The sequence below is a fragment of the Protopterus annectens genome, chromosome 3.part0, assembly GCF_019279795.1.
Source record: "Protopterus annectens isolate FY-2018-M chromosome 3.part0, PAN1.0, whole genome shotgun sequence".
NCBI lineage: Eukaryota > Metazoa > Chordata > Ceratodontiformes > Protopteridae > Protopterus > Protopterus annectens.
Genome location: NC_056731.1, coordinates 629,406,906 through 629,433,855, shown reverse-complemented (window position 1 = coordinate 629,433,855; position 26,950 = coordinate 629,406,906). Strand labels below are relative to the sequence as shown.

Sequence of the window (26,950 nt, the reverse complement as noted above, 5' to 3'; positions counted from 1 at the left end):
GTCACTCACCTTAGAAGTACCTTTGGACAGCTGTCAGCCATATAAGTTCCATAGCATGTGCGATAACTATGTACCAATATAATACAAATGATTAGATAGGCAGGGATTCTAGTCTCAGTTCTGGCAAATGTGTGTGTGTAAAAGTGTTTGCAAGTGTATATGTTTTTAATGTAAAGTATTTTTAGGACTTTCCAACCCACTACACTTCTCATTGCCATACTTTGCAAGGGCTGGTGATGTCATTCACCTTAGAAGTACCTTGGGACACTTTTAAATCCTACAAGCTCCATGGTGCATGTGATAACTGTATAACACTGTAGTACAAATAACTAGATAGGGAGGGGTTCTAAACTCAATACTAGCAACTGTGATACTGTGTGTGTGAGAACCATATCCTCTGGGTGTGTGTTTTTGGGTGAGAAGCATATCCTCTGTGGGTGTGGGTTATACCATTTTGAGGCATGTTTCACCCAGTACACTTCTCATTGCCCTACTTTACAAGGCCTGCTGATGTCATTCACCTTAGAAGTACCTGTATACACTCTTCAGCCCTCTAAGCTCTGTGCCACATGCAATAACTGAGTAATACTATAGTACAAATAATTAGATAGGTAGGGGTTCTAATCTCAATACTGACAGCTACAGTAATGTGTGTGTTTGTTTGTGAAGCATATCCCCTGTGGATGTTGTGTTGGTTATACCATTTTAGGACCTGTTGACCCCCCTCCCTGTGGCATTGCTTTAAAGAGACTGTTAAGGGCATCTGCCTCACATACACCATGTTAAACTATACAGTCCATACCAGTCATCTGTACAGCTGTATATGGAATATCCAGATTTTTTTCAACCTATTTGTGGTCTGTGTCCCCTAACAATGGACATTTATGTGAAATTGTTGCCAAATATGTCACATTTACCATAGTGACAGACATGTCAGCATCAGGCTTCGTACCTGTCTGAAACATCATGCTGATACAAAGTCTGTTATTATATCACTTGTCCAAGTTTGGAAGAGCAATATATGAGACCAGTCACTATTTTGGGAGGTTTATCTCACCATCCATGAAGGCATTTCCAAGATTACGTGTTGTAAAAGGTAGTAAGTTATGTCCCAGGCATGTAATCTCTGTGGTGCATGTAATGTGTACGTAGCACTATAATACATACAAGTGGATACGTAGGGTTACTAATCTGTCTATTGACAACTGTGCATGTGTTTCTGTATGTATATTCCCTGTGGCTGTCTTTACTTTGTGTATGCGATGGTTATACCATTTTGTGTGCCTCTTCCACCGTGTTAACTCCCCCATTGCCAATCTAGTTTCAGCCCCTACAGATGTCATACACCTTACAAGCACAGTTACACAGTTTCTAACACAAAGGCATTGTGGTGCATGCAACAGTCTTATCACTGTGTATTGTACATAAATAGATAGGTAGGTCATCTAATATGAGAAGTGTCAACTCTGTGCATGTGTGCTTCAGTGCATGTCCCCATGAAGCAGTGTGTGTGTGTGTGTGTGTGTGTGTGTGTGTGTGTGTGTGTGTGTGTGTGTGTGTGTGTGTGTGTGTGTGTGTGTGTTTCAGATGGCTCTACCATTTTAAGGGCATCTGAACCCACCATTGGCAATGCTAACAGCCCCTAGAATTGTCACCCACTTGAATAGTAGTGCAGACACTGCAACACTTACATTATCTCTGCGATGTTTGTGTTATGAATCTAGCACTATAGTTTGTAAAACTGGGCAGGTAAAGGTTGTGCTCAGCCCTTTAACAGCTGCCCCATATACAAGACTATGACTCTGTGTGCACTACCAGCATGAGAGAACAGACTCGCATATGAGATAGCAGACACACATGCTGGTGATTGTCAGGTTAGGCTAACACAGGCTGACCTGTGTCAGGAATGCACTCCCAAAACCTGTCAAATGCAGTACCATGCATACCCTCATCAACTGCATCAAGGCTGAGTGGATGGGAAAGAAATGGAAAGGGCAACAGGTGCTGATAGTTGAATCTGTTGGGGTTAAAGTAATGGCTAGGCTTGTGAGGGACCTAGTGCCAGTACTCAAGTAACTTCTGCTGTATGTATGAGCCTGTGGTACTACAGAACACCCAGGTGACATGTATGAAAGCTAGCTGGCTGTGTCAAAGGGTATGTATGCAAGGTCACACTTTCTTCCCCCATTGTCCCTCACACACTGTTGCATGCATACACACCTGGTAAACATGTACATATGCTGTACCTTGGCTATTAAAAGGTCACTGTGCTTCCACTCCACCATACTCATCATTAGTAATGTCAGCAGGCCCACAGCCTGCAGACACACAGACACCTGGAACACAAATAGAATATAGTATGTCAGACTACAGTCAGTCAGCAGTACTACCAGAAATAATGCATCATGGCTAAAAAGGTACATACACTTCCATGTGTACCCTTAACAATTGCCAGCAGACAGCACTTACACAGCATTACATTACTACACTGTACTATATTCACCCTGTGCATCAGACCCATATTAGCATGTCCCTGCATTGATGGTATGGATAACTGGGATGTGGCACTGGTATCATCACATGCACAGGGTGTGGTGTGGGTTTGCCAGAGGCCTAGTCTGGGCCATACGGTTGACATTCTGTGTGTGTGTGTGTGTGTGTGTGTGTGTGTGTGTGTGTGTGTGTGTGTGTGTCTGTGTGTGTGTCTGGAGCTGCTGTTCAACTGGGCCATGCAGAGGAGTTGTGTGTGTCTACTGGTGACCTGGCTGTGATAGAGATGTGTGAGTGTTTGTATGCACACAGTCAAGCCATGTGGTTGCCCTACACAGGGGTATGTTGGACAGCTGTGGACTGTACATGGCAGGATGTACAGTTTACCATCTCCATCCATGGACATGGGAACTGGTTCTGCCAGGAGTCTCACTGGCACCACCAGGCCCAAGGTCAGATGCAGTACTACTCCCTGATTGTAACTGCTGTGTGCTGGATCCATGTTCCTGACGGGACTGCTCCAGTGTGGTGTGGACAGCACCCTCCCTTCAGTAGTGCTGGTGGCACTGCTACTACGAGAGTGTGAATGTGCACGGCCACATGGACTCTCAGCTGATCTTGTTGCTGACCTAGTCCACATGGCCAATGCCCTACTTCCACCACATGCTTAGGCACAGACATTGCACAGTCGAGCAATGACAATGTCTCACCCCACCGTCTATCCACAGCATCAGCATAATAACATATGGGTTCACCAAGGCTATGGAGGTTGTCATGCATGACAGGAAGTGTTGCATTCATGACTCTGAGCATCTGTCTGGTGTTGCATTCAGAATGTGTCTGTGCCTCCATGACGGATCGAAACATGCGTCTGGTGACACCTGATGTGACACTTGTGACAGAGGCTTGATGGGCAGCAGTCCTCCTTCAAGCACCCCTGTCCATCTGCCTGTGTGTGACTTCACCTGCTGTCTGACTATGGCTAGTGTCTACACTCACAGTTGCCATAGTCACCACACTAGACTGTTCCATGCCACCACCCTCCAACTGTCCATTATCTGTGGCTGCTGGAAACTGGGTATGTTTGGGCATACTGATTATGTGCGGGGACATTGTGGGTGAAAGTGTGATGCCAACCAATGGCACAGATTCAGCCCCCAACAACCCCACCTGTGCCTCACTATGACCACCATCATCATCAGAGTCCACTAAGACACTGACATTAGGTTGTGAGGGGGAGAGACCCCAACCTCCATGTTCACTTGTGAGGGGAAGACAACATATGTAAATTAATACCCTGCACTATAATGTTTGCTGATAAACAGTCACACACACACACACACACACACACACACACACACACACACACACACACACACATGCACACACATGCACACACACGCACACACATACAGGTGAGGTGGCACAAAGGCATTATACAGACCACACAATTTCTGAATGATGACATACAGAACACACAATCAGCCCACAACAGACACACTCTGGACAGGCCCTCAACATCATGCAGTGGAGCTATGTCCACTTAATGTTGCTACTAATATACACCTCTGAGATATGTGAGGAGTGGTAGTATGTGATGGACTTTCAGCTAACATACACTGCACCCGTGTATACAATATTGATATACCCCTGTATGGCACAGTGGCAACACCTACAGAAACGCACATGCCAATATGTTACAGCTCCTGCTAATAGGCTCCTGTGATGACCACTGTGATGCACTGCAGTTAACCCCACCACAAATGAACATGCACATATTGCAATATGGCTAAGAGTAACAGTTGTGTACATGGGAAAGTGCATGCCCTTAACATGCCTAGGGTATTGGTGAGCCACAACAAGACATTTCCACACTCACCGGCTTCAGGCAGCTGTTCCCCAGCCATACTAGAGGGACCTATCTAGTTGTGGGTGAGAGGTCTTGTCAGAACACTCACATGTGGCATTGGTACAGGATAAATGATGCATTTCTGAACATGTACAGTACAAGCTCTGATACTACACAATTTGCTGTCATTCACAATAGATGTGCACATGTGTGCATTACAAAACCCCACAGACAGATGCAGTTTGACTTGACATATGCATCAAGATACTCCAAGGATGCCAGTATGAATGATACAGTATTGAAATGATGTCCACTGAGGCCTTACCTGGATGCTCCTCACCTGTTGACTGTGTGCCACCCACCTCCATGACATAGGCTTGTATGGTTTCCTGGGGGTGTGGTGGCTGCCCCAAGGTTGATGAGGAACTCTTCTGTTGCTGTCAGTGGGGGTTGCATAGCAGGACCCTCCACCTGTGGCTGTATGGTCTATGGCCATAGCAGCAGCCCTTTTCCGGGCATGGTAGATAAGGTCAATGGCCCAATGCCTGACCTGTTCATAGATTTGCCCATGCTGCCCAAGATTGTTGACAGTTGCCACTAGTTCTGTCCACAGGGCAGTCTGTTGTTGCAGCTGCTATCTGCTCCTCCCATACATGACCATGTGATGCAGTCTTAGGGCATCCAGGATTGTTGCAGTCTCAGCATCAGAAAATGCTGGCTGGCACTGTCAAGACATTCTACCTGAAAGAAATGAACAGGGAAACACATCACAGGACCTCATACATTGGGCACCGTTATGTACAGATCCTGCACATCCACATTTCTAGCACTATCCAGCACTAACACCCACATCATACCCCTGCCACCTATCAGCACAGTATATGTGTGGGTAGTTTCACCATACTGGCATTTCCAGCATGCGTTGCACTCCTGATCCTGATGTTTCATGTTCCCCCAGTGAGGACCATTAATGTGCATAACCCTCCATTCATCATTCACATTAGATGGCACATGCAGCAGCTGGAGACATCACAGAATTTCTCTACCAGGGCATACCAGCCCATCAGACATCTATCGTACACCTATAGGCTATGAGGCCAACCCTCTACCCGGTGTCATACATACTACTCAAGAGTTACCTCACTCTGGCATGCCAGGCAATCACACACTCCACATTGCTGGGACTGCTGTATGAGTGCAAGTCATGCTCCACTTGGTTAACACACACACACACACACACACACACACACACACACACACACACACACACACACACACACAGACAAACAATCTCCACCTGGTGAGTGACCTGGGCTGGCCTTGTTGGTAGCTTGGATGTGTGTCACACACAATCACCCTGTGGTGGAATGGGCACCCTATCCACATCATACCTACACCTTTGCAGGCATAACATGGTCAGCTAGATGGTTAATGGCACATACACCCTTGGGATACCACCTGTGTCCCTGTTGGATGAGGATATTAGTTGCTGCCTTGCATACACGTGGGCTAACATGTGGTCTAGGGATATGGCTGCTCAGGGCCCACAGCCTAGTAACATAGTATGGTACATGGAATACCATAAGTGGCCTATCTGCTGTGACAGACTGTGTTGTTATGTGTTCACACACATCAGTGCCATCGACTGTTGGGCATTCCCTATGGGCAGTGTTACAGTACCATGTCTTCAAGCCTACATCCCACAAAAAGTTGAGTGCTCCTAAAGTGCATGTGGACATTCCAGGAACATCTGAGCTACACAATAACAGAGATCAGTGCATATGTTTTGTAGGGTGACCTCCCCATAGGTGTCTGACATTTTCAGTACCCAGATGTTTGTGGAATGTGTACATGTGCCTGAAAGATGTAGACCCCCCTGCCAGATAAATGTGCATTTCCACACACTAGGTGAACAATACATGATGTTTGTCCACATAGTTTGGAGAATGTGTCTGTGGTATGCCAGACCCCTGTGGTCACAGTAATGGTACCTGGGTATCTGGTACTGTATCCATTCCCTTACATTGTATGATCAGTATGTACACACTGCTGCTGACCCAGTGCCAGCATCCACCCACTACTACTACATATAACTTGCTGTCCTGCTGCAGGGGTCACCTGCTATGCTAGCCATAGGTGTGAGGCAATCAGATACAGGTGGGGAGTACACATTCAACTAGGCAGAGTATGTCAGGAATGGTCAAGGGAAGGATCAGGAAACTGAAAACTCTGCAGTCAGTGTTGAGGGGTGATAGGCCGGTGAGTTCCCATATGACAGAGCGGTTTCACTTCATAATACTGAAATATCACAATACTGAAACTCAAAATCCTGAAAACTCAAAATACTGAAAACACACAGCATAGATATACTGAGTTTAAACAAGATACATCATATTACTTTCCACTAAGTATAAGCAGGGGGGCAAGTCTCCCTGCACCCCCCATGTGGGGGGCTGCACCCCCACCCACAGCCCCTGCTACTTAAATAATATCAACTCCAAGATTCCACGTCACTACACTGAGTGCAATCTTGGAGTTGATATATTTAAGTAGCAGGGGAATGTAATTGTTTTTGTTTACAGCCAGTTTATGTATCCTATCTGTTTTTCCTGGACAATTTGTGAAATAACCCTGTATGACATTGTCAGACCGAGAGGGGCTCAATGACGGTGCATGATGTGATATACCAGCTGTATCCACCAGTACATACTGCCAGTGTGACACCCCTGCACTGGCCCAATCATCAAGGAGCCTAAATACTCACCACTACCACCAGTGAGGGATGTACACAATGGCAGGATGACAAGTACATGCACATTAAACTAGAATTACCCTTCAGAGCACACACAGGTCACAGTCAGTGTGGGGATCATTTCTCCTTCTCTCTCCACATCCCCAATAACACTCCGCACTGCCACACCTATGAGGTTAACATCTCAGCAGAACAGTCAATCCAAAATATCTGTCGGGTCCCTGGCCAAGTAGCTGACAAACGCACTTTGCTATTTGAGTTTTGAATCACACACAAATCCACACACTCCTGGTAAAGTCTGGCACAACTTTGTTACCTATGGGTCCTTCAGCCCAGACCTTAAGGTAGTTCTGACTGCCACAATCCATCTGTTTAACAGCTACTGTAAGGTCCTCAACAATGGGTGACAAATACTACTGCGTGATGAGCCTAAGTGTAACCAAGACCAAGGCTACTGGAGTGAGCTATACAGTGTCACTAAATGCATATTCAAGTACTCTAAGAGCTGACTTAGTGCGATACAGACCAGACACAATGACAAGGTTTAATGATATGTGATAATAACTAATAAAGGAACAAGAGAATACTCTACAGTTCAGACTCTCAGGGACTCATTTACAACAACATTGCAGGACAGTCTGCAATACATACAGGAAACATGTAAAGTACTTGGTGGATAGGTTCATAGGATGATACTAGGCTATTGGCCCGGATGCCCTCATAAGCCTAGCCCAGATTTTTGCCCATGTCCTTTCAAAGTCAGCACCTGTTTCCCCTGTCCAGTTGGACACAGGTGGGATCCCAGGCATGTCTTTTGTGTTTCCCATACAGTCATCCAGCTTCTTCTTAAAGAAGGCCAGAGAAGTACTCTGCTAGACATGGGGAGGGAGTGTATTTTACAGACAGTGTATTGTTTGGGACACAAATCTATCCCACCAACAAGTACTATTCATGTCACAGACCAGGTGTGGGCCTTGCATGTGGGGTGCGTGAGTGGGGTTTGGATTATAGATATCTAGAAACTCCATCAAGGCTGGTTTGGGAATGGCCTTGTATGCCAGACACACCTCACCTATGATCAGTCTGTATGAGACTGAGTAGAGCGACAGGGCTTTCAGCCTATCTGTATTTTATAGATGTCGCAGACCCCGGATTTTCCTGGTCAGGAAACTCTGTGGTCTCTGCAACTACTGCATGTGGTTGGCAAGGTACATGCCAAGTGAGCCATTGTACTCAGTAATGGGTCTGATAAGGGAGGAGCACAGGGATGCTATGGCCTCCTGGTTCCTGAATGACATACCCTTATTTGTGAAGTGGGCCGTGTAGGCAGCCTTCCATACAATGGTGCCAAAGCAGTGGGAAACTGTCAGGTTGCTATCAACCTTGGTGCACAAGTCGCCTCATGCCTGATTGCATGTTCAGTACATTGTTATTACTGTCATAATTAGTGTGAATGACATCTATCATAACAGGGAAAATGATGCATTCCCTGGCATTCAGTTTGAGGCAATGCTTCTGGTACCAGTCATTTATTTGGGTAAGGGCCTCTTGGAGGATGCTCACATCACTGAGGGGGTGTGTGTGTAATACAGTGGCCAGCTTGCAGTCATCTGTAAACCTGGTCAGCTACAGACCACTGGTTTTGTCTTGTACCTCAGAAAAGTATATCCCAAACAGTATTTGCCCCCAGACAGATCCTTCGGGTACACCACTCTTTAAGGGTCTACTACTAGAGATGGCTTCCAATACTTTCACTGAGTGGATACTATCATTGAGCCAGTTAGCTACCCATCTGGTAACATACAGGTTGATGCCTAGCTGTGTAGGCTTATGTATTATAGCCAACTGGGGATTATTGTCAGATGCTTTAGCTAGGTGAAAGTAGGCAGTGTGCACTATCTTCCCCTCATCCATGTGTTTGTTGACTGCTTCAAAGAAGTCGACCAGGTTTAACAGACCTGATCTCCCTTTGCCAATACCAAACTGTGTGGGCTCAAGCATTTTGAGGTTGCCGATGTCACTGTTTATAAGGTCCTTGATAATGCCTTCCATCGTCTTGCAGGCTAGTGTGATACTTGAACACCACAACAGAGTTTTTACAATTCACATCAACTTTTAGTACATACTGTATTGCATTTTTGGATATTAGCTTAGTAAAAGACTATGAGTTGAATTGTTACACAGCAAAAATCTATAGAAAGCCAACTTATTCCAACACCTTTCTTCATTACTCTAGTAACCATCCACTACACCAAAAGAAGTCAGTGGTAAAGGGTCAATTGGTGCGTGCCTCTAGGATGACTACCTTAGACACTGACTTCTTCCACGAGTGTTCACTTCTTAGGAGTATGTTTTTGGAATGTGGCTACCTGGAAACATTTCTCGATAATTTGATTAATGAAGTTAGTACTAAGAGAAATAACAATGTTTTCTTACCAATTCTTTCTAGAAAGACTACAATTGATACACAGGGTGACAGTAATAGTTTAATAAATCCTATTAAGTTAGATGGTGACCGAACACATGATAATAGAGCTAACCTCATAATTACTTTTTCACCACAAAGTTCTTCATGTATTAACATTGTTAAGAAAAACTGGAATTTGTTTAAAACAAATGAAAATATTTATGTTAAATTAGGAGACTTCCCTAGGGTCACATTTAGAAAGGGATGTAATTTAAAAGCTATCTTGGAACATACAAACACCCCTTACACACGTAGACCTGGGATGAGTAAATGTGAAAATTGTAATTATTGTAAGTTCATTGAGGTGACTGATTACTTTATTATCAATGGTACACGTTATAAAATAAGAGGGAAGTTTAATTGCAATTCTACTTTCATAGTGTACCTAGCTATGTGTAAAATGTGCCTCGCATTTTATGTGGGCAAAACGGAGCGGAGATTACGAGACAGACTGTATGAACACCAATACGCTATTAACAAACAGAAGTTAGATAATTCCCTAGCAAAACATACTTGTACTAACATAGGGCATACTTTCAAGTTTATAGTTATGGATGAAATGAAAACTGACTATAGAGGTGGACCTAGGCAACTTAAACTAGAAGAACTAGAGTTAGTGTGGCAAGTCAAACTTAATGCTTGCCGTACGCCTGGCTTAAATGACACTTGTTCTATTTCAAGTATTCTAAGACTTAGAAGTCTTAGAAAATAAATATTTATAATAATGTAGTGTAAAATAATTTCTTTAACGAATATACACATAACATATACACACACTTTCTATTTTATCGTCCTATATGTACCTTTTAAAACATAAGGTTAACATTAATTGTTTACTTATTTATATTTTTTTATTTTTTAAGAAAATAACTGTTTGAAGTATTTATTAAGTTGTAATAGAAGTAGGAGCAGATTTTTGATGTTATTTCTTGTATTGTGTAGGTTGAAATGAAAGTATATACTTTCTTGGTTTTATTTTACTATGCCTTTAAATATGTGACTAATTGGTAACAGCTGAACATGTAAATGGCGGTCTTTTTGACTTGAATATTGTTTTCTGAAGAAGTCTCATTTTTATAGTAGACGAAAAGCGCTTAAAATAAATGATTCTTTCTTTTTAGCCCTTACTATTTTGACTACAGTTTTCATTTTTTAGTGATTTTTTACGGTCTGGAGTTCTTGTTTGTTGGACCTGATTTGTGTTTCGCTTCATAACTATCCAGATTTTCATAGAATGTCCAGATGTTTGTCTCATATCTTTGGTATGTTCCCCATAACTGTTGTGGATTTCTGACAAATCACTGGGATGATGTGAGGATTGAAGTCACTAAATAATAAGATGCATTTGGGTCTCAGACTTGAAATATTTCAGAAAATATATGTTAAAAAAAAAGTTACTGTAGCAACTTTCTAAGCTTATAAAACCAGTAATTAAAATATGTCCCTATTTCTGGGTCTTTGTCCCCCCCACTTTGTCAGGCTTTGTCCAGATCTCTTGCACTAAGAGGTTGAGGATATATATATATATATATATATATATATATATATATATATATATATATATATATATATAAAACATTACTAATTCCACTGTTTTTTTTCCCTAATGTTAGATGACCATACTGCATGATATATTTACTAAAGCATTGCTAATTCTCATAGCTCATGTGGAGTAGTGGTAGCTGCTGTGACTGGAGTGCACAGGGTCCTGGGTTTGAGACTTGCCAGGGATGTGTATTTTCCCCTATGTTAAATGACTGCAACTCATAATATGTTTGAAAAAGCATTACAAATTCCCACAGCTTATATGGTCTAGCGGATTGTTGCTCTGGTTGTAGTGCACAGGGTCCTGTGTTTCGGAAGTGCCAGCGCTGGTTATTTTGTTGCTGGGCAGAGCAAAGGCTGATTGAGACAGACTGATTAAAGCAGTTTTAAGCAGTTTTACGTGGGTTTGTGTGATGCTAAGCAATGCCAAGAGGTGCTTAGTCCTTTTTGGCTTCACTTAGTGCTGCTTATTCCCGCTTAAACCTGCTCTGATTTCAAAAAATGAAAAGAAAAAAAGGGTGATAGGAAAGTGGTGAAATGGGGGCAAGCAGGGGGAAAAACAATGTGAAAGGCAGCTAGGGATGTGCAGGACGGGGTAGGAAAGGACCATAGCTGTCCATTTATTCTCCAGCAACAGCTGTGCATTTATACAGATTTTGGAGATGAATTTGGACCCTCAAACCCCAGAGTGAGGGGTGAGGACAACAGAAATGTGTTGTCAAGCCATTTGGAGCACATTAGATGTATCCAGTGGACATGTGTACGAAATGGATAGCTATGTATGGGGCAATATTTCTTTTTGTGGGGGACAGATTCCCCCCCTTTATTTAAGGTGAGAGTGGGATTTTGGGGAAGGCTTGTCAGTACATTTGGGGAGGTATGTTGGGTAGGAAAGGTTGCTTTTGCAGACAGACAAGACAACAGACAGGGGCAGTGTATGACACATGAGGGAGTAAACACCTTGGACAGGGACAGTGGTTGGGAATTGGAAGCACATGTGCCCCCAGATGGAAACAGTGGGACTGAGGTCCCCATCCATAGGCAGTCACCACTGCCCCTTCATGGCCCTGAAGGTGGCTGTGCTGGGGGCTGGACAACAGGGGCAGGCTGTCCCTCGAGGTGTGCCAGTCTGCCCTCGATTTGGCTCAGCTGTCCATCCAACTCTGAGCAGATGACACTGCACACTATACCCTGGAACTTGTTGCAGGTGACGGGTTCTACTCTGCAGCCATGACCGGGGGGGCCCCATCCCCTGAGGCGGTTCCACCTGAGGGTGGTGCAGGACCAGCGGAGGAGGAAGTTCTGGGTTGGGTCCCAGATGTGCTGGGGCCTGGTGCAATGGCCAGATAATGCAGGACAGGCATATCCTCTGGGATCTGCCTTCTCAAACGTGCTATGATGTTGAGGTGTTCCAAAATGTATTGGTTAGTCACAAACAAAACATTTCAAAATTAGTTATAACAGCATGCATGGGTGTTCCAGTTAACCCAGAACAATAGATTTGAAACAGTTGCATAGCAAACAGAACACATGCATACATGGAACAGCAGTAAGAATTGTAACAGCATGCCAGTTACATTGACGGCAACAGGCCACCAACAATGGTATTTGAACAAGGTATGTTAATATGCAACCAATTAAATATATGAACAATAATAGAACACAAGTCCCAACATTAGGTTTTGAGAACAACATCCTTGCAGTATATGAATAATAATTATTGATGCAAATAAGGGGTGGGGGGGGAGTGCATTAACAACTGTATAGGCTTCTGTTGCTCACAACAGTACTGCTCAATACTCTACAGGTCTGCCCTCACTTTACATCTACCTGTGGCCCATAGCTTCTGTAGCACATACATAGCTGTTAAACTGGTCAACCTGGAATGGTATGAGGCACACTGTGACAACTCTGGGTACATGACTAGAGGGGACTTGTACATATCAGCGGTACATATATGCTGAAGAAGGGGTACCCTGCACTGATGTTGTGTGAGTGTGCTACTGGTATACTTCACCTGGATTCATACCTGTGTCCAAGGTTATTGGCAGCAATGACCACTAGCCATGACAGCATGACACTTGAGAGACATATATCGGGAAGAATGCAAGGTGTATGTACCTATCCTGCTGTTATTTGCAGACATGGGGTTGGACAGTGGAACAGTTGTACACGGTTTATTAGTATACCCTTCATACAGCTACTACAAGCATTTCTTTATCTGTAAGACCTGTGGAGAAAATATCTGTTAACACTACCTGACTGTTTCTACAAATATTCAAGATTTCTTGAGTGTAAATATGCACACATTTTAGTACCACTCCCTGTATTCAAATCGTGGTCTGGGTGTGCAAAAATGAACAACAAAGCTATTTCTCATCACACTGAGCTCCCGAGGAACTGCTGTCTCCTGCTTGACTGATTTCTGCCTAATACTTTCTTGGTTAGACAGTCTGACATTGTAATCTAAGTGTAGTGTCACCAAAGATTGTGGTGACAGTTAAACCTACATTCCTGAGATTCGTGCATGACAGATTGTTAGTGTACTGTGTATTAATCCTTTGAAATAATACAATCTGGAATGCAAAGTTTAACACAAGGCAATGCTGCAGATGACACACTATAATACATTACACATTACTATTCAAGGTTCAAATGTTAGTACAGGAAATATTTCATATTTCATTTATATCTTGTTTTACAGCTCCACAATCTACAGTTTTGCATAACAGCTGGTTCTCAGAACAACCTCAGTTAATGCATGCTTTCAAAGCCATATTTGCTGTGAAGAACCTGTACGCATTCTATTTCTACAACATACCAGAGTAAACACAACAGTTTGTGGTATAAATCTTTATTTGAGTAACATGACACAGTCCTTTATTACAGTTGCAATTTTACTTTCAGTAGTACTGCATATCCTGTAGATCAATATTGGTCTGACAAACTTTATTTATTCAGTACACTCACAACACACTATACTCACTGGGAGCAAACAATGTACTTCTTATTTATTGCACTATATACTGCAAGATAGATCTGTACTCACCAGCCTTGACAGTCTGTCCGCATGGGCTTCCATGTTGCTAGCCTTCTCTTCTGCAGCTGTAGCGGGAAAAAACAAACATTATGCATAACTGTCTAGCACATACTCAGCCTAGAATTTGGTACAGCTATGGATGAGATACTTACTAACTACTGCGGCATTCCAGTCCTGAGCATCTTTTATCCACTGGGTCAAGAGCGGCCCCTTCCTACACTTTAGGTTGGCATAATGATGCCTTACCTGCTCACCAGTTAGGGACATTCCAGTGGCGCTGGTAATGTCACATCCAGATGGTCCCAGGCCTCCACTTTGTACTGTGAGCCCTGGTACAGGCACTGCAGCAGTCTGTCATCATAGTGTTCAACCAGGAGTCCAGCCATGACCCTGGACTTCAAAATGCCCCAGCGCTACACCCAAAAGTGCACTCCCTCTCCAACGCCAGACATAGTTCCTGCAGTGATCAAACTACAACAGATTCTGGCTGTATTCCCACCTGTGCAGTTTAAATAAGGCCATATTCCCACCCTTTCCTGTCATTGGACCATTTTTGAAAATGCTGAGCACAGTTCAGCAGTGCACAAACCCACTAAGCTGAGTTGAGCAGTGCTTAAAGGGCCAAATTCTGAACAGTGGTTAGCAGTGTGCAAATTCGCTTAGCTGGGCTGAATGCTGCTTAGAATTACACTTTTAAGAACTGCTCAAACTGGCTAAGCACTGCTAAGGATTGCTAAGTTTTCATTTCAGAAAATATTTACAGATTGGACATTAATTATTCATTAGTGACATATTATTAGGTGAATATATTTTACTGTACATGACGTACCCCTATGTGCTTTCATTACATTACCTTGGGGTGTAACTGTACTATATAGGACACTTGTGTTTACATGGGGAATTCACATCATATATCCCACTGACACTGCAATTATGTACCATCCACACTACCCTGGTTAACAAATATCAATTACTACAGCATTTAAAAAAAAAAGATTTTAACAATCCTCTCCTATGTAAAAATGAATGGCCTGCCTTGGTACTAGAAACTGTGAACTACAACACACAAAACCGGAACTCTAACCACTACTCTATCTTACTGTTGAAGGCTTTAGCTATACATTTGTATTTAGATCCTCTAAGATGTTGAAGCAATGCCGAGCAAAGCATGCAAACCCGGTCAGCTACGCTTAAACTTGACATATAAATTAAAAAAAAATACATATTCCTCACTATTTATATATCAGCATGTCATTTGCAGGTCACATACTCTTCATGACACTGTAATGCAAAAGCTGTTTTAGTCTATCAACTTTCATTTGTAAGGGCAATATTTTAAATGCTCCCTTATTGTTGTCTCTTTGTCCCACTTTTATTTCAGGGCTTTGGCCAGATTCTTGCTCTATGGGGTTGACAGGTGTGTTTCCATGGACACTATTTAACTATGAAGTGCCGTACGGCACTTTGACAATGCAGGGGGTGTGTCACAGTTCCTGTCAAACACTCCCTGCATTGCATTGCATTAACTGATCTCCTTTTCAGTGTCCACAGACACTGTTCAGATTTGAAAGTGTCTTACAGCACTTTGACAGTGCAGTGGGCATGTTACAGATCTGCAAGCATTACTGTAACATGCCCCCTGCACTTGTTCAGTGTTTGTGTTGGCAGATCCATCTCAGTAGTGTGCCTTCATTAATATGAAAGCCATGCTGCTGAGAGGGGGATGTGGAAGCAAACACTATTCACTCTGTTTAGTAATAACACTATTCCTAAATGGAGTTTATTGAATCTGGGGGAAAGACTTACAGTGCTATCATTGTAAATAAATACAGGAATGAGCCTTCATTTATGGTATCTTGGTTGTGCCATATTACAGGGACACAAGCTTTATTCTAGGAGGAGGACAAATTAGAAAAAAAAGTCACACCCATTTTGGAGATAAGAAATTAAAATGTAATACAACATACCTCAAGCAATTTTGATGTATTAGAAATGCAACAGATATTAACATATGATGAAAATATATATATTTCTCAGTTTTAAGGTAGGGTTTTGTTTTATCTAGGGGTAGCTTTCTATGATGAACAATCTAAAAGGAATTTTAAGGAAAATAAAGAAATTTGCTGTCAAGGTACACAGAGTAATGGCACCATTTTGTATGCTGGAGATAAATGGGATACAAGTTCTATTGATGTTTCAAACTAATTTAATCAGCTCTTGGTCAACATGTTTGCACATCTCTACCTAACTGAGGGTCTAGTATAAAGATACACAATTCATATCTGGTTAAAAAAAAGAAAATTTTACTTCTTTGCTGTATCTTTAAGGAAAGGATAGCAACTGGCTTTGGCATATTTCAAAATTTAGCTAAGTGAGCCAATGGTACTTAAATTTTTACAAGCTTGTGAAACATTTATTGTTACTCTAATGAGGTAATTTTTTTATCTTACCACTGCTCACTTTGGGAATCTGCACACTTGCACCCAATAGCTCTAGCTCCATAGTTCCAACACCATGGAAGAGTTCTTCCTAGGATGTCATTATTAGGAGGGTGCCATATATATGGAATCCTGGTTCCATACTAGGTTCTAGGGGCTACACCTGCCACAACTATGAACTGGGATGGGCCAGTCAAGGCACCATTGTACTGCAGGTTCATAGATTCATAGGTGTGTACTAGCCTAATGGCCCTGGAGCCTTTATGAGCCTAGCCCATAGAAATGCCCTGGCATCGTGCCATCCGACGTTAGTTCCCAGTGCCTCTATCAAGTAGAGCCATTGGAGTGATCCTCATGGTGAACTTTCTATTTCCTATCGTCTCATCAAGATTTCTCTTGAAGAGAACCAGTCAGGTGCTCTGCTTGACATGTATGGGAAATCTATTCCAGAGCATGGGTAGTTATGAAGCTGTCCCTCCAGCACATTCTGTTGATTGTGGTAATGAGGTTGAGGTCTCTGGAGCATATGGTGCGGAGAGATTGGGATTTCTTTAGATGTAACATTTCTAACAGAGCTGAGTCAGACATGGCTTTGTAAGTCAAGCAGAGATCTCCTCTTAGTATACTATATGAGACAGAGAATAGCTGGAGATTTTTGAGTCTGTCTGTGTACAACATGTGTTTAAGGCCTAGGATCCTCTTCATGAGGTACTTTTGTGGCCTTTCCAGCTGTTGCATGTGTCTAGTGAGGTACATGCCAAATGGGGAACTATACTCGATGATTGGCCTAATGAGGGAAGAGTAGAGAGAGATGATTACCTCTTTCTTCCTGGATGCAAAACCCTTGGTAATGAGATGTGCCACATAGAAGGACTTTCTGACCACAGTGGCAATGTGGTGGTTGAAGGAGAGGTTTCTATCAACCTGTGTCCCCAAATCTCTTATAGTGCCTTCAGTGTTCAATGGGGTCCCATCAAAGTGATAATTAGTGGGAAATGAGTTTTTCCCAAAGGGGATGCCAACCCATTTTTTGGCATTGCGCTTAAGGCCATGGTTTTGACACCAGTCATTGGTCTCAGTGAGGTCTTTCTGTAGGATGTCTACAACACTTGGGGAGTTATTAATGGCTCCCAGCTTGCAGTCGTCTGTGATCTTGGTCAGTCAGAGTCCCTCTGTGTTGGCCTGGACTTCTGAGAAGTAGATGCAAAACAGGAGAGGACCCAGGACCGATCCCTGTGGGCCTCCACTTGCAACTGGTCAGCAGTTTGACTTGGAGTTTACTACTTTCACACTGTGGGTTCTATCTGTGAGCCAATTTGCAACCCACCTAGTGATATAGGGGTTGATGCCTAGTTTGGTGAGTTTATCAATAATTCCTGAGTGGGGAATGGTATCAAAGGCCTTGGGCAGATCAAGGTAGGATGTATGATCTGACCTGCCCTCATCCACAGCTTTGGTGACTGACTCAAAGAAGTCAACCAGGTTGAGCAGGCATGATCTACCTTTCACAAAACCAAATTGTGTGCGATCTAGAGTTTGGAGAGTCTCTATATCCTTGTTAATTAGGTCCATGATGATGGGCTCCATAGCCTTACATATCAGACTCATCAGGCTAATCGGGTGATAATTCCCAGGGTCTGTAGTTGCTCCCCCTTTTGTAGTCGTTCCACCTTTATGGAGAGGGATGACTGTAGCAGTGCACCATTCAGTATGGACAAAGCCTGAGGTGAGGCTGTGATTGAACAGGGCACACAGATGTGGTGCCAGTTCACTTTGTAGTTATGTAGAGCACATCCAGGGATATTGTTGGGTCCCATAGAATCTGTATTCTTGATCTTGGACAATGCAGCTTTAACCTGTGCTGCAGTAATGCTGGGTGACTGACATTCTTCTGGTATTATGATTGGTCCTTTAGGGGGGAAGAGGGGGTAAAGTTGTCACTGAATCTGTCGGCCAGTATGTTGGCCATATCTGTTGGCTCAGTATAGGAGATACCATTGTGTAGTAACTCAGAGCAAACCTGGGTATTGCTGTGGAGATTTTTGATATAACTATAGAAGGCTTTGTGGTTATTTTTAGTGTCTGCCGTAATTCTGCCTTCATAGTTGACTTTATAGGTTTTGATGAGGGATCTCAACTTTTTGTTGAGGCTAATAAGGGAGTTTTTCCAGTCTTGGGACTTCACCTTTTTCTGCAACAGATTCTTCCTTCTGTTGTAGAGTTTATTAATGGCAGGGGACCACCAGATTGACTTCCTTTTCTTGGAGGAGAGCGCCCTGGTTCTGTTGGGTATGCCTAGTTCCATGCATTTGTGTACATGTTCATACAATGCATTGGTGTATGATTCATCAGGCATGCATCTATTTTCCATTGACATAGGTGCCGTGAAGTTAGCCACCTCTGTTTTTAGGAGCCCAAAGTCAGCTTTGGAAAAGCTCTTCATGGTGGTTACCTTTGTGGAGGAAGTGAGTGAGATGTGGTTTTCCATGGTGATTAGGTTGTGGTCAGATCTAACCAGGGAGGAATTGGCTATTGTAGCTGATGAAGGACTATTGTAGCTGATGAAGGATTTTACCTGGTCTTATCTTAAACCTTATGTGGATACATTTTTTTTGTACGTGCTGGGCAGGCCATTAGGTACAGCATTGAGAGTGAGTCTACCCAGCTCCAACAAGCAGTTCTCCTTGATCTCCCCTTCTTCTCCATCATTGCATCCTGTGCTGAGCCCCTGGCTTTCACCAGGGCTCCATGAGATAACCTGCTTCAAACACACACACACACACACACACACACACACACACACACACACACACACACACACACACACACACACACACACACACACACATGCACACACACGTGCACACACACACACGCACACAAGCACACACACACACACACACACACACACACACACACACACACACACACACACACACACACACACACACACACACACACACACACACACAAATACACACACCCACATACACCCACACACATGCACACACACACACACACACACACACACACACACACACACACACACACACACACACACACACACACACACACACACACACACACACACCCAGGACTCTCCTATCACACCATTACTCTTCCCAATCTACTATTCAGACATAGGATGCCTGGCCATTGTCAGGGATCCCTCTACATCACCAGTTCAGGTACTAGTGAGGCATATTTGTAACGCCCATTTTCAGGCAGACATTTTCCCAGACAGTATGTAGATTCCTTTAGGACCCTCATATTTCCTTGTCCTCTTGCCAAAGTACTTGACAAAGTAGTTAAATTACAACCCTGCAGCCTGTTAACAGAGCACCAGCAAGGATTTAGTATGGTCACAGCACCTCTACTCCATTGTTCTCTCTCTGATACCATCTACAGGGCCATGGGCAAGGTTAACAAAGATTGTTTTTTTTTTTTTTTCATGCAAGACCTGGACTGGTGTGAAACTGTAAGTAACTATCTTTTCCTCAAAAAAGAGAATTATTTCAATTCTGCTTAAATATTTAACTTGCAGTTATAGTGAACTGTGTAGGGCTACTACTTTGTACTTTTCTGCTTTTTTCCCATCTTCTAGCCAAAAAAGTTATCTGTTTGCATTTTTTTTAGTTTGCTCTGGGACCTTAGTCTTACATTTTAAGATTGTGTTTCTGCATTGTTCCGCAATTCTATTTCTACAACTAGAATTACTTGTATTTTAAACCCAGCTAGGCCATAGTTTTGTAGTTTAATTCACAGTTGTGACAGGACTGTATACGACTTCCAGGTTTGAACCTTAGTCATTTATTATTGTATTTTTTCCATAAACAATGTTACTGGTAAATCTATGCATAGTCTGGTGCTTAAACTGTAGTAGAAGTTCAATAGAGAGGGAATAGTCTTTGCTACAGTTTGTAGTTCAGTTTTTTTATATTCTGCTTATCATTTACTTACTTAAAAGTTGCATTCTGTGTCTGCCTCATCTCTCACTAACACATTAAGCTAAAGTTGCTGAAAGAGCTCCAATATTGGCTTTATGTGATCCTGTTTAGCTAACCTGCTTGTTTCTTGAAAATGTTTCTCAACTCTCACACCCTTTTCCTGTAGTTGCTTATAAGGATGTGTCTCTGGCCTCAACTGCTTATAGTAATCTAATTTCCAAAGTCCTGTCCTTCCCCCTTTCACTGATATTGTCTCTTGTATAAGCTATTTATGTACACCTCCCACCCACTGTTTTCTATAGATCCATGATACTGAGCCCACCCAGAAAGCCAGTATTGCTCTTGAATAAACCTCCTTTACTACAAATGTTCTCCTGCTCATTTTCCCAGAGTTTAGCAAATCTTGGAGTCCTAGCCTGCATTCCACAAGTGTTTTATTTGTGTCTAGTGCCATCCAGACAAAGTTAAGTACCCTTGATTGCTACATTGCACTTGTTATTGTGAGTGATCTCTTTGTGTGCATTTCACTGCATTTCTTTGTAAAAATGCTCTTTTCTTCACTGACTGCTGTAAGACTGTCTTGAAATCACCTTCAGCAAGGGATTTCCAGCTAGCTGCTTAACTGGTTTGTGGTAGCATTACACTTGTGGGTCTCTTCTACTGTGGTCTTACATTAGGAAGGCTAGATTTGTTCATCTTGTGACGGTACGTGTTTGCCTGGTTGATCTGAGCTGGAAAATACACAAAAGGACTTGTAGTGTAGTCATTTTATTGGCCTGCGGGCTTATTAGTTATTTTTCTCTTTCTTCTGTGCTGCTATACATTTTGCAGATTTGCATGGCTTAGCAGTGCCTTGTACAGTAGCAAACACCTATAAAGCAAATTTCTCCTGTAGGAAAGTCCATAAAACTGTACCCTGTAAAGTAGCAATATAGAGCAAATATTTAGCACATTTAGCACATTTGACAAGCTTTTGACAATATTTAGCACATTTGACAAGCTTAGAGCAGCTAGGTGGGCATTGAGTGGCAATGCCTACAGATTTAGTAGAATTCAGTATGGTGCAAACATTAACGTTTGGAGAATTTAGTACTGTTTAGCATAATCTGCCCCAATAAAGGACCCTTTTTAGTCTAAACTAGCAAAGCACCCTTAATTGCACCTCCGTGTAGCTCACTAATCAAAAGACTGGACAGTGTGGATATGTAATTTCCTAACTTTTCTGTAGCCATCATGGTGGATGTGGGCATCTTAAGCAGCAATGTAGCAATTGTCTCATGTTTACAACCACTTAACCCTTAAAGAAGCAGACACTGTATGAGAGAGGTGTACTTATACAATGACACTGGAGGTTAAACTCTCACATACAAGTGTATATCAGGTTGTCAAAACCACGCACATGACACCAATCTTACACAGAACACAGCACACCCATAGACTAACATATGCTGAGGCACTTAAAAGCAATCTTTCTAAACAAAGATTGCCTAGACTGCCAGTTGTCAAGCCTATGCCTCAGCAAGCTCAAAGGCACTCAGAAAAAAAACACCTAACACCAGTGCACCACACAGACTGTCACTCTCAGTGGAGCCCAAAACACTAAGCCCCTAAGGCAAGCATGTACATTTCTCAGGACTCTCGTTATAGGGGACTCCATTGTAAGATATACCGATGGTCCTCTAAACAGGCAGAACAAGGAGAAGAGAACTGTTAGTTGCTTATCTGGAGCCAGGATCTGCCAAATCACACATGCACTCAAGTCATTATGCCACAGGTGCCAGTATGATTCTGTCATAGTCATTGTAGGTGTGAATGACCTGAGATATACCTCCCTTGACCATATGAAGAGAGACATTATGTTGCTTTCAGACTATGTCTCTCAGGGTGATATGAGCTTAGCATTGAGCAGCATATTACCATCTCTGAGGATGATCCCTTTGATATGGTTAACCATAATAAACTTATCAATATTCTCTCCAGTCTAAACCCTAGTTCCTCCACTAGCACATGGTTCCAAAGCTACCTATCAGGACGTCAGCAGGCAGTCCAATGACAACACCAACTTTCTCCTCTTCTTCCAGTTGCCTTAGGGGTTACACAAGGCTCCATCCTTGGGCCATTACTATTCTCTCTTTTCACTAACCAACTCTCTACCTCCTCACCAAATGCCTCAGTAGTACAATATGCTGATGACTCCAACCTAATATGTGCAGCTCCTACACTAAAAGACCCCCACACCTTAACCCAAGACTCCTTTCTATCTGTCGAAACATGGCTCACAAACTCCCAACTCAATTTTAACCCCAATAAAACAAAACTACTTCTCTTTAGCCCATCAAGATTTCCCCTCACCATACCACTCTTTTAACATCTTGTCTAAAATGAAACAGTGATCACCCCAACAACTCACACTAAACTGCTCAGAGTCAAAATTGACAGTAACCTGAAATTCAATATTCACATAGCACAAACTATTGAGAAGGTCCACAAGTCTGATCATAATGTTGTTTCCTTCAAAATCAAAATCAACTCCATGATGCCATTAAAACCAGTAATAGTTAGGTGCTATTCCAAAGCAAATGACCTTTTATTAAGTGATGGTTTGTCAAAATTCAATGTCTCTCCAAATCCCAAGACTACAGCAGCCTATGCTGAATTACTCTCAGAAACTTTGTACAACAACGGCAATGGCTGCATAGAGGCTGCTGTACCTACCAGAACTGTGTCCAGGACTAGCCACAGAAACAAACCACCCTGGTGTCATCCCAAATTAAATCAAATTAAATACAACAAAAGGAAAAAATATGGCAAAAATCAGGAAGGGTAATTCCCATAAAGAGAAAAACTCTCTCATGAAACCAAATAAGGCAACTAAGAGGGCTAATTAGGTTAAGCAAATTTATTGAGCTAGGTATAAACCCCTTTATTACATCCTGGATAACTAGCTGGATCACGGATAGGACCCATGAGGTTAGAATTGGTGAGATCACCAGTGGAGTTCCCCAGGGATCCATGATAGGCCCAATCCTCTGGCATTTACTTCTCGGATATCAAAGTCAATGTCAAATGCCTCTGGCTAACCAAGTTTGCAGATGATTGTAAACTGTGAGTCATTGAAACCCCCCCCCCCCCCCGACATGAGAACACCCTTCAGGAAGGTCTAGCAGATACAAACACTTGGTGAAAAAGCTATGGCTTAAAACTCAATACCAAGAAATACATTATAATACCTTTTGGGAAGTTGGCCATCCTGGGTAACTATGTCATCAATAAAACACCCATAAAAGTTAATTCACTAGTCAGGAATCTCAGAAATCATGTAGATAGTAACCTATCCTTCAACCAATATGTGTCCAAGGTAGTAAAAAAATCCTTCCATGTTGTTCAATTTATTGGCAAGAGCATGGCATCTAGGTCCAGAGAGGTCATTCTACCACAGTACATGGCCCTCATCAGAAGCATCATACATATAATGCCCCCTTCAGTATGTACCTGACTAGATACATGAAGCAAATGGAATGCCCACAAAGCTTCTTTACAAAAAGAATAAGGGAGTAAACACAATGTTCTACACTGATCACCTCAAAGCTTTGTCTCTTTACTCAGTATCATACAGACTTCTGAGAAGTGATCTTTGCCTGGCATACAAGGCATTTCTGGACCCTGTTTTAATGAACCTTTTGCACTTCTGCAAAACAAACAACATCATGACTACTAGATTACATTACCTAAAGTTTCCTTGTGACATAAATAGGACATGTTGGAGGGACAGATGTGTTTCTCAGAGAATTCCCCTTCCCTGAAAGGTTCTTACCATCCATGTGAAGCAGAGTTCCTCCATAACCTTATTTAAGTGCAACTTGGACCAGTGGATATGTAATCAGAAACCCACCCCTAGTATGGTGCCAGTGTCTCTGATGGACAGTGGCATTCAGTAAATTATCCTTATATAAATCAAACGTGTGGGTCATATTTGGGTTGCATGTCTAGGCTTGTAAGGCACTGGTGGTTGTTAGTCTAGTATATACCTATGAACCTGTGAACTATTTATTTAAAGCATTAGACTCAGCCCATCATGAAAAACTTCTTAGTGCATTTGTTTTATAGGGTTTGGAACAGAGTTGAATCCATTTACCAATTACATGAATGACATTTTCCAGAGTACTAATTATTCAGGCTTACTGAAGGCTGTTGCAATTTAAAATAAGGTTCCTCAGGACTCATTTTTTGGCCAGCTGTTTTCTTTACCTTTTGTAAACCGTTTACCTTGGACCATGAGTGGGGTAAATAAAATCCTTAATACTTCATGCTGATGACATTGTATCTCTGTAGAACAATGACAATGGCTGCATAGAGCCTGCTGTACCTACCAGTAGTAAACAAACCACCCTGGTGCCATCCCAAATTAAATCAAATTAAATACAATAAAAGGGAAAATATTATGGCAAAAATCAGGAAGGGTAATTCCCATAATGATAACACTCTGTCATGAAACCAAATAAGGCAATTAAGAGGGCTAATTAGTTTAAGCAAAGCCAACTTTGAGGGTAAGATTGCTTCCCAGGTGAAAGATAATCATAAGGTCTTTTTCAACTATGTCAGAAACTTCAATTTAATTTGAGACCATTATCCTTCCACCATATTGTGTCCATTATGAATACTAAGTAGATACAACTCTATTACGGTTTGTCTTTCCTGAGTTTTACATTCAAGTTAATAACAACTAAATCACTGCTGTCTTAAAAGCTGTCTGAGGAATGTGAACATCATTGGCCCTGTTGGTCATAATTGTATGCAGATTGAAAACAGGTACAATTATAAGTATTTTGGCACTTGGTTAGAACCTGCACTTTCTTTTTACCATGACATAAATAGGGTCATACCCAAGACCTACTGACCAAAAGCTACTTGTCAGAGAATTGTAAGCCTTCCTGACAAATAAAATCATGCAACCTATGCTGTAATATGCCCTCTCACTTGTTTCAGTTGTTTGTTTCAAACACTTAAACAGGCTGCAGAGTGCCAAGTGTTTGGTTTGTTGCCCAGACTTCTAGGATTTCAGCATCACTCTACTTTATTAACAGAAATCAAATGTCTTCCAGTTGTTTCTAGAGAAAATGAAAGACATTTTGGTTTTCAAATATATTAACTTCTACCAGTGAAATGCCCTGCAAAGGCTTCAGAAAATGAATATTTATTACAGAACATTACCATCCTTCTAGGGTGGGTGCTGCGGTGGTGCAGCGGTAGTGTTGTTGTCTCACAATAAGAGGTTCTCCCATTCGATTGTCAGCTGGTGTGCGGAGAGTGCCTTCTGTGTGGAGTCTGCATGTCCTCCCCGCAGTCGAGTGGTGTTCCGAAAGACATGCGTGAATGGGCATGCCTTCGTTGAAGGGTGGGCGCCGAGCTGGCAACTTGGCACCATAAAAACCTACTGCCAATCATTAGCGGACCGGAGTTCCACTGTAGCGAACCCTAACCGGGAAAAGCAGAAAGACAAACAACCATCCTTCTAGAGTGGGGATAGTGACATGAACATTCCAGCTCATTTGACAGGATGCAGTTCCTGAGCTTTTTCTATTCAGGGGCCCCAGATGTTTCTCTCTTAAGGCACACTGTTGTTGCAGTGTACTCTTTGATAATATGTTTTGTCCAACTAGTAATATATGTAAGAGCTTGGTGATTCTTTTGTAGTGTTATGTCTGTAATTTTCTGTTAATGTTTGCCCTAATTGTATGCATGTACATATTTGCATATTTTATTCTCTTTTATTTTATTGTAAGTGGTTGTGACTGTTAGAGGGCCCTGGATGTCCAGCTGTTATAGCTGTTAATAAATCAATCAATCAATGCAGTAATTGACAGTCTATATCACATGATCTTCTAAGTGAATAAATGTCAATGTTATATCAGAAGGTATATACATTATTTTTGTCATACTGGATACTTATATGGTTTAGTTGTTACAGCACTAACTTTGGGGTATACTTAATTTTGTTTTGACTGTTCCTGGTTTCTTTTAATTCAGAATAAGTTCTAGCCACAGGTTTGAAACAGACACAGCATATAACTACTCATTTACTTACTTTGACAGTGGTATGGGTAAATATGTATTAATTAATTTATTTATTTTCAAAATTGGCTGAAAGGGATAGTGTACAGAACAAAGATGGACCAATTTCTAGCATAGCCTACTACCCAGTGCACAAAGAGTTATTCAAAAGAGTTTGGAAATAAAGCCAAGCATACAAACATTCAAACAAATGTAGATATATAAAATGGAAGTAAAAGTTTGCAAACTACACAATACTGTCTTAAATCTACTTATCTATTACCTTCCATACCATGAAATGCTACAATATCTATACACGACTGCTGGAATAACAAGAAAACACTATGGCTGGAGTCAGTCACACAGTACAC

General features: G+C 42.1%; 1 protein-coding gene across 1 annotated transcript in view; it reads right to left on the bottom strand.

Annotated features, from left to right (window-relative positions):
* The window catches only part of LOC122796497 (nucleotide-binding oligomerization domain-containing protein 1-like), a 636,277-nt gene that overhangs the window by 147,148 nt on the left and 462,179 nt on the right, over nt 1-26,950 (bottom strand). The gene's annotated exons all lie outside the window — the stretch shown is intronic.